This window comes from Adiantum capillus-veneris, chromosome 12, assembly GCF_014529385.1.
Source record: "Adiantum capillus-veneris isolate H3 chromosome 12, ASM1452938v2, whole genome shotgun sequence".
Classification (NCBI taxonomy): domain Eukaryota; kingdom Viridiplantae; phylum Streptophyta; class Polypodiopsida; order Polypodiales; family Pteridaceae; genus Adiantum; species Adiantum capillus-veneris.
In genome coordinates, this window is record NC_140942.1 from 43,122,135 (window position 1) to 43,132,036 (window position 9,902).

A 9,902-nucleotide genomic window follows, 5' to 3' on the forward strand; every position below is an offset into this window, starting at 1 on the left:
CATCACCTCACAAAAAAACTATTTTTAATAATCAACGTTTTAATTGTAAAACCCAAGTAACTGTTGAAGTTTGCATTGGTGAATTTACACAAGCACGAACATTTCTGGTAGCACCATTGCATGGTCTTGATATGATTTTGGGAATGCCATTTCGTCATGAATTTGACCCATTGATTAATTATAAAACACGTACTATGTCTCTCACTCATAATAATAAAAATTTCTCCATCCAAGCAACGCTAGCACATCAAAAATTTCCACTCCTCTCTCACACTCAAGCCAAAAGAGCAATTCGAAAACAGGAAAAAACATATCTAGTGTTGGTAAATCAAATTTCTATTGAAACTGAAACTTCACGTAACTCTACACACGATGAATTCCTCTCACAATTTAAAGATTGTTTCATGCATGATTTGCTACCTGGAATTCCACCATCACGCCCAGAAGATCACAAAATAGATATTATACGAGGTAGTGAACCTCCTTGTAGAGCACCTTATCGTGTAAATCCAATCGCACACAGGGAGATACAAACTCAAATCATTGATTTACTTGACCGAAGCCTAATCTGACCTAGTAGTTCACCATATGGAGCTGTAGTACTTCTTGTCAAGAAGAAAAATGGAACCTTTCTTATGTGTATCGACTACAAGGCTTTAAACAAGATCACCATTAAGAATAGGTTTCCTATTCATAGAGTGGATGATCTGTTAGACAAATTGAAAGGGACAAACATCTTTAGCAAAATTGATCTTAAATCAAGGTATCACCAAGTCAAAATGTTTGAACATGATGTCTACAAAACTTCTTTCAGAACACAAACTAGACACTATGAATTTTTTGTCATGCCATTTGGTTTGACAAATGCACCAGCCACATTCACACGCATGATGAATAGAATTTTCATTGACCATCAAGATTTTGTGATTGTATTTTTTGATGACATTCTGGTATTCAGTAAATTTGAAAAAGAGCATAAAGAGCACTTAACACGTGTATTTGATCTGCTTGCACAAAATCATTTGTATTTGAATATTGAAAAGAGTTCATCTTTCCAATCTGAAATTGAATATTGGGACACATTATATCGGGGAAGGGAATACATGTCGACCCCAAGAAAATTGAAGCCATTCAATCATGGCCTAGACCCAAAAACTTGCATGAGCTACGTTCTTTCATCGGTCTTTGTAGCTATTACAGGAAATTTGTTCAAAATTTTGCTTACAAATCACATTAGTTGACTCTCCTGTTGAAGAAAAACACACCTTATGAATGGATTGATTCACAAGAAAGCTCATTTAATGCACTTAAACATGCTTTGACTAATGCACCTGTATTGCAATTGCCTAAATTTGAAAGACCGTTCTTTGTGGTAGTCACTGATGCTAGTGGAAAAGGTATCGGTGCAGTACTTATGCAAGATAACCATCCACTTGCTTTTGAAAGTCGTAAGTTCAAACCTTCTGAAACAAAGTTCAGTACCTATGATAAAGAATTGACTGTTGTGGTACATGCATTAAAAATTTGGAAACATTATGTGATGGGTATTGACTTGATCATTAAAACTGATTAACAAAGTATCAAATATTTACTTTCTCAGCCCTTAATATTAAGTGGGCCGCTTTTATTCAAAGTTTTCAGCCCAACATTCAATATCAACCTGGTAAAGAAAACGTTGTAGCTGATGCTTTGAGTAGAAGACCCTCACTTAATCATCTATCAACCATTACGGGACCTTCATTTGACACTATGCCCGACATTTATGCACATGATGATGACTTCAAAACGACATGGTTGCATATGCTCGACAATTCTGTGCACACATTTATCGAATACACTATTCAAGAAAACTTCCTTTATTGCAAACAAAAATTGTGTGTGACTAAACCTTTCCGTACATTAATTTTTGAAGAATTGCACAAACCACCCTATGCTGGCCATAGAGGATTTGCTGCCACTTTTCAAAATTTATGTCGTGATTTTATTGGCCTACTATGAGAATTGATGTTAAACAGTATGTCTCAACTTGTTTGATTTGTCAAAACATCAAAGCAGCAAGAGGTAAAAAAATTGGGACTTTTACACCCTCTCCCCATTCCTGAAAGACCTTGGGAACACATTTCAATATATTTTGTTACTGGTTTCCCACTCACACAGTGCACAAGCATGACATGATTTGGACTATTATTGATCGTTTTTCTAAACATGCGTATTTCATTCCTTGTAAGAAAACACTCACAGCACATCAAGTTGCACTCTTATTTCTTAAGACTATTTTTCCACATCATGGTTTTCCTAAAATCATTATCTCTGATCGAGTTTCAAAATTTTGTAGTGCTTTTTGGACTACTGTGTTAGAAAATATTGGCACTACACTTGACTTCACTTCTGCATTTCATCTTGAATCTAATGGTCAAACCGAAGTCACCAACCGCACTATTATTGATTTGTTAAAGGTTTATGTTTCTTCTCAACCTAAGAAATGGGATGATTACCTGCATATTCTACAATTTGGATATAACAACACCACTCACAGTGCAGCAGGTAAATCTCCATTTGAAGTTGTATATGGTCACTCTCTTCCTACTCCTGCTTCACGTCTTTCTAACGTTGTGCCTGCCGCTGATGATTTCACTACTGACTTTCATAATATTTATACAAGTGTGCATTCTACCATTAAACACTCACAAGAACTTTACACTAAGCATGCTAACAAGCACCGCAAGGCACACCAATTCAAAGAAGGTGATTATGTTTTACTTCGCATTGAAAAACGAAGGATCAAAAGTGCTGATACTAATGTCTTTGTTAAACTTGCTCCTCGTTTTATGGACCTTTTAAAATTTTAGTTGTCATTACTGAAATTTCTTTCCGTTTAGAACTACTTGCACATTGGCACATTCACAATGCATTTAAAATTGGTCTTTTACGACCATTCAGAGGACCCCTACCCACACATCACATTTATGAAGACCCACATTCACTTGTAGACTAAGAAGAGCAACTCATCTTTGACAAAATAGTTGATCACGAGACCACCACTACATGCACTGGCATGGTTTATAACCATTACCTTTTGACTTTCAAGGGCCACCGTAGAGAGGATGCCAAATGGATGCCTGAAAAGTTTTTTAACAACTTTCCCAACCTTCTCCATAGTTTCCATCACTGAGGACAGTTGCTATCCCTGGTGGGAGGGATGTTACGAGACTGGGCACCCTCCTATTGTAGTAGTTAGTTGCAATTGGGATAGCTTGAGTAATGGTTAATTATGTGCTGTCTATTTATTTTTCTAATTGAGTTGATGATGATGATTATGTAGAGTGGAATGCGGGGAGTTGATGAAGAGGCGCCGGCAATTACTCTTGGCCATTTTATATTCACACAGTGTTTAAGAATTTCATTTCAATAAGCCACTATGGCTCTGTAAATAATTGTGGTGGGAACTCCCCTTATGGGTCATGCAAGAACTAATGAGCTTCACTCATTTACAAAAGTGAAGTGGTTGTAAAAGAGGGGCCTCAATTTTTGGCACCTTAAACTCACAAATATTATATTAAATACCAACTCCACAAGAGAGGTGTCGTGGAGTTTGGGGGTAGATTTAGGCCTTTCTCTTGCAGATTCTCTTCTCTACTCTCTCATGCTATGTTTTATTTGTTGTGTACTCTCTAATCTAGTCTCGATGCCTTACAATTCTCTTACACACTCTTACAATCTTGTCTATGTCAAGTCTATGTTCTGTGTGTGTGTGTGTGTGTGTGTGTGTGTGTGCGCGCGCGTGCTTGGAAATTGGGAAAAGAGGTGGACAGGTTGATGGTGATGTTGTGAGGATGTGTTGAATAAGTTAAGCAACTAATCTCCCCCTCTTCTCCCAACAAGCGGAGAACGAAAATGATTTTTCTAGGTGATTGCGAAGGAGAACGATTTCACCTGAGAACTGGGAGGCTACGTAGCTAATAGCATCAAGGGTCTTCGATGTGAGGAATTACCCCAATTATGACGTTGATGGATCACTGTGGGAGTGCGCAATGCGTGTGGAGTGTGAGGGAGAAGAAGAGTAGACACAGGTTTGGGTGGAGCACAAAGTGAGGATAAAGATGCCTCACGGCTCCTTATTCTATTGTGTATTTGAATAAGGTTAGAAGTAATGGACACGATATCAAAAGTGATCGTGACAATCGACACGATGATGGAGATCCCACTAAACATGAGAGAAGGTAAGAAAGATGAAGAGACCCCGATAGACAAGATAAATATAGAAGAGTTCCTATCTGCAAGGATGATGATTGACGGACTCACAAAGACCATGATCGTAGGGATAGATACAATGGATATGTTGGCAATGACAATGATGATGAACAAAGAGAAGAGAGAAGGAGGGATCGAAGTGATAAAACCCTAGCTCTTTAAAGGGCATCAAGCACAGGAACTTGAGTTGTTCAATGTTTGCCAAGGTAGGTTTCCACTTGTCATGGATAATGGTTACTTTGTGTCGCTTGTGGGTTTTCATGATCAAAAGGAAGGGATTGTGAATGTGTCGCAAATCGCCGTATGTATGATTGCAACTGCAAAAGATGTTGTGAAGAGAGATTAAGAGGTATGGGTTAAGGTTGTTTCCATGACTGGGAATAAAATTAGTCTTTCCATAAGAGAGGCTTACCAAAAGATAGGGCAAGATCTTCTTCCAATGAAAAGAAACTCTTTGGATGAGGAATTTAATCCCTTTATTATGAATTAGCCTTCAATAGGTCACGAAGGAAAATGAAAATGAATCTTCTAGGTGATCGCTGAGGAAAACACTTTCACCTGAGAGCTGGGAGGCTACGTAGCTAAAAGCATCAATGGTCTTCGATGTAAGGAATTACCCCAATTTTGACGTTGATAGATCACTGTGGGAGTGCGCAATGCATGTGGAGTGGGAGGGAGAAAAAGAGTTGACACAGGTTTGGGTGGAGCACAAAGCGAGGATAACGATGCCTCACCGCTCCTTCTTCTATTGTGTATTTGAATAAGGTTAGATGGGTTAGTAATGGACATGGGCATTTGGCCAGCTATCCTGAACCCCAACAATCTCCCACTACTTGAAGGCCAACATGGCCTAAGTATATACAACTTGTACAACCGTGAAGCATTCCAGTGGCTTCACCCTACACCCATCACCTCAATGCAATGTGCAAACCAAGCTCTTTGTGGGAGCATCTACAGGGTTGTCGTCCATATGAACCTTGACTATCTCGATATGCTTACTAGCAAAGGTGTCTCGTATCACATGATACCTGACTTCTACGTGTTTTGACTTGGAGTGAAACACGGGTTTCTTCACTAGCACAAGAGTACTCTGACTATCACAATGCAACACTAGAGTCGAATAAATGCCAAGGTCTCCCACTAAACGAGCTAACCATACAGCTTCCTTGCTAGCACCACAAAATGTAACATACTCTGCCTTTGTTGTGGAAGACAAAGTGCAATCCTGAAGACGTGATCTCCATGACACAGTTGCTCCGGCAAATAGGAATACATAGCCATACGTGGATCTTTGAGTATCCACACAACTCGCATAATCACTGCTTCTAAAGCATAATCACTTGCTTGTTGTACCCTTGAGGTATCTCAGAACGTGTTTCACTGTCTCCTAGTGCTTTTTGCCAGGATTTTCCGTAAATATGATAACCACTCCCACTGCAAATGCAATGTCTGGTTTGGTGGTACCATGACATACATGAAACTGTCTATAGATGAGGAATATGTCACCTTCGTCATTTTTATTGTCTCAGCATGAGATTGGGGAGCATCATTTTGGCTATGCGTTATATACCTGCATTGGGGTACTCAATGTAGCCTTCCCCCCTTGCATATTAAAATGTTGCAAGACCTTATGGATATACGTTTCCTTATATAACTCTAGTGAAATTCCTCGTTTCCTATCCCTCTCGATACGCATACCAAGAAAGTGACTAGCATCTCCCAAATCTTTCATAGCAGAATGCGGGCTACATGACTTCTCTAAGATGGTAATCTCGTCTTTAGACTTCCCGACAATGAGAATATCATTGATATAAAGTACTAAAATGATAAGTGAACCATCGTTTCACCTTTTGAGTAAACAAGCAATGATCTTCTTGGCTCCGTACATAACCTTGGGATTGCATGTACTTGTCAAATTTCTGGTACCATTGCCTTGAGCCTTGCTTCAAGCCATACAATGCCTTACATAGTCTACACACCAGTTCTGCTCTTGTAGGCTTTTTACGTTCAACTTCCAAACCCTCTGGCTATTTCATGTAGACATCTTCTTCGATATCCCCATGAAGGAAAGTTGTCTTCACGTCCATTTGGACAAGCTCCATGTCATGAGTGGCTACTAATCCTAGCACAAGATACAATATAGTCATCTTAACTACTTGAGAGAAAATCTCATCAAAGTCCACACCTTTTTTTCCATTGAATTCCTTAGCAACCAATCTAGCTTTATAGTTAGGCTCGAGATCTCATGCTGTGTATTTCTTCTTATATATCCATTTGCAAGTCAAGATTTGTTTGCCTTCTAGCAACTCTGTCAGTTCCTAAGTCTCATTTGCCATCATTGAGTTATAGTCCGATTGCATTGCATGTTTCCACTTCATGCTATCTTCCATTTAAATAGCCACTTGGTAGCAAGTAGGCTCTCTACATTTAGTGACCAACAAATAACCCTGGCTGAAATACTCAGAGGTGTGAGAGACTCACAAAGAGTTCCTTACTACTTGATTGTTGGACTTTGCTCTCTCTCTCTCTCTCTCTCTCTCTCTCTCTCTCTCTCTCTAGAACATTACTAGTGGTAAAAACATCACTCATAGACTGAGTTGTTTTTTAAATCTCAAATCTGACTTTGCAATACTCAACCTCTTTTATAGGCTATCTGGGCATCTTCGACTCATTGAAGATAACTCATGAGCCGTGAATGACTTTTCTAGATTATGGGTGCCAAAGACGGTATCTACACCATATCTAATGAAGATGCATTTGTGTGATCTGGGATCTAGCTTCTTGCATAGCTCTTTAGGGACCTGTGAGAATGCCTCACACCCAAATACACATAATCTGTCATAGTTTGGCTTCGTACCAGTCCACATCTCCTACGCAGCCTTATAGTTCAATGGCATACTAGGTGATAGGTTGAGGATGTAAACTGTTCTCATAATAGCCTCTCCCCAAAACTCTGAAGGCAAGTTTGCCATATACAACAAGCTTGTTGTGACATTCTCTTGAATTTTCTTATTCAAATGCTCAACAATACCATTATGAGCAGGTGTGTATGACATAGTAAACTATCCTCAAATGCCTCTTTTACTACAAAAATTCTTGAACTTAGTGGAGACGTACTCTCCCCCGTTGTTAGTGCACAAAGCCTTCAACTTCTTGCCTGATTGGTTCTCTACCATTGCAATGAATTTTTGAAACATATAACAAAAACTTCTTCTTTGCTCTTCAAGAGGTAGACCCACACCTTCCAAGTAGAGTCATCTATGAATGTTAGGAAATATAATACACCCCTAGAGATGTATGTGGCATAGGCCCACATAAATCACCATGTACCAAGTCCAGAGGATTCCCTTACTCTTTATTCAATGGCAAAGTGGGAACCCTAGTCTGTTTGCCATAAACGCAATGCTCACACAAACTAAAATGGGAATAGTTTAAGACAAGTAATAGCCCACACGCTTAGCTGTTACATTTTTTTTGGACTCATATGACCAAGCCATCTATGCCACGACTCAGTAGAAGGTAGCTCGATAGCATAAATGGAATTCTCTTTCAATCTAGAGACAGAAGAAGAGTGCAATGAGCCACACTTTTGGCTGTTCAAAATGACCAAATTCCCCTTGCGAATCATCTAGGAACCATTGTCGAAAACTATAGTATAGCCCAAATCATCAAGTTGACATGCTGCCACTAAGCTCTTAGTCAACTTTGGCACATGTCTGACACTGCAAAGCATGAATTCAATGTCGTAAGAGACACTTCACCCATGCACGATGATGTCATAGGAGAAGCCGATGCTGCAAAGTCGAAAAAAATGGGTTGTTGTGTCAATGTTGACTTTTTTCATCAAATGGAAGTGTCTCGCCTGCTCAAAGATGCCGGAGTCATCGAAGCCAAAACTCGGTGTGTGTGTGTGTGTGTGTGTGTATCCGATGATGACGGAAGAACTCATGGATGTTGAGTGTGTGTGTGTGTGTGTGTGAAAAAACACACACCCTGCTTTTCTTTCTCTGATGCCGGAGAAGAAGCACCTCATCTCCCTCTATTGTCGAAGTCGATGTCAAATGCTGGAGAAGCATCGAGAATCGAATCCGATGCCAAAACTGTCGATTGAAAACCACATTTTCATGTGCTGCTCAAATGGGAAATTTTGAGAAAATAAACGGCATTAAAAGGGGGGTAAAACCTCAGAACACCTCATGGAAATACTCCCGGCATGACGAAGAGCTACAGCAACAACCGGAACTGAGATTTGGTCTAAAAGTGCACGTGTACGGACACAAATTTCAACTCTCTCTCTCTCATGCGCGCACACACACACACACACACACACATACACACCTGTTGTGAGCTCTGATACCACTTATAGAGTGCGTGGTGCATGTAGATTGCGAGAGAGAAGAAGAGCAGACACAATTTTGGATGGAGCAGAGAGTGAGGATAATGATACCTCATCGCTCCTTATTCTATTGTGTATTAATGAATAAGGTTACATGGGTTAGTAGAGGATGTGGGCATCCAACCAACTGGCTTGGACCCCAACAATCACAACTCTTGTATCAAGACAAAGGCGATCAACAAGAGCTTGAAATAGAGCTCAATGAGGATGAACCAGCCTTCTTAAGAGAGGCAAACAAGGTACTCAATCATTGTGTCACCTATGAAAATCGTAAGATATCTAGATGGTTCACTTCAGAGAGCTTATATGACACAATCAACTTCAGCCAAAGAGAGGAGAGAGTTGTGAGAGCAACAACAAAGGACTATGCTTGATTCCATCTCAAAGGATCTCAATTGTCCTCGGGAAGATCCCATGCCATAGGAAAGAGAGTGACATATCGCTCAAAAACTTCGTGGTGTAGGGCTCTCTACATATGACATGTCATAGTGGAAGAAGGATGCGTTTGGTAAGGCGCCAAGACACTGCCATTTACAAGATGAAAAATGATCTAGTTAGAGCAATCCATGAGTTCCAGGTTTTACGTGTGATTGGAGAAATCGATCCTAGGAAATCAACACAAGTTACTCCATAGCTAGTAGAACTCTTGCCCTTTGTGGCACAACATACTTATCCACCTTTCAGAAGAAAATATTTTCAAATCGACAACGAGAGCATTGGACAAACTCTGTGTTAGCAAGTCCTAAAGTCTAACTATCTGCATCCCAATATCCATGTCTATGTGTTTGCTTGGACCTCACAACTAAACTATGGGGCCTATCATTATAACTAATATCTAATTCTCCTAAATGATTTTCTCATGTTAAACTAATCATTTAATACGGGGAAGTACCAGGAGAGAAAAAGCTAGAACATTGGTTAGGCTGGCAGACCGGTTACAATAGGGATCCAAAGGGGGGCCATCTGCAAAAGAGCAATGTGCATCAATGGGCTTCAAAGACCCTAAGGTTGAACCCATTAATACTTCCAAAATGATAAGGTTCCAAAATTCAAAGGTAATTGCAGGGCCAATAGGATGCCAACATGAGTAATTAGCAAGAGGGGTCGACCAAGAGAGAGAGAGAGAGGGGGCTGATTTTTGCAAGGCATTATCACACACACACAAGCTCATGTGTGAAGTAAAGAAGACTATCTCCTTCTCAAGCTTTAATGGAAAGCTCATCATCTACTGCAAGCTTGTGAGAAGGGAGGCCTA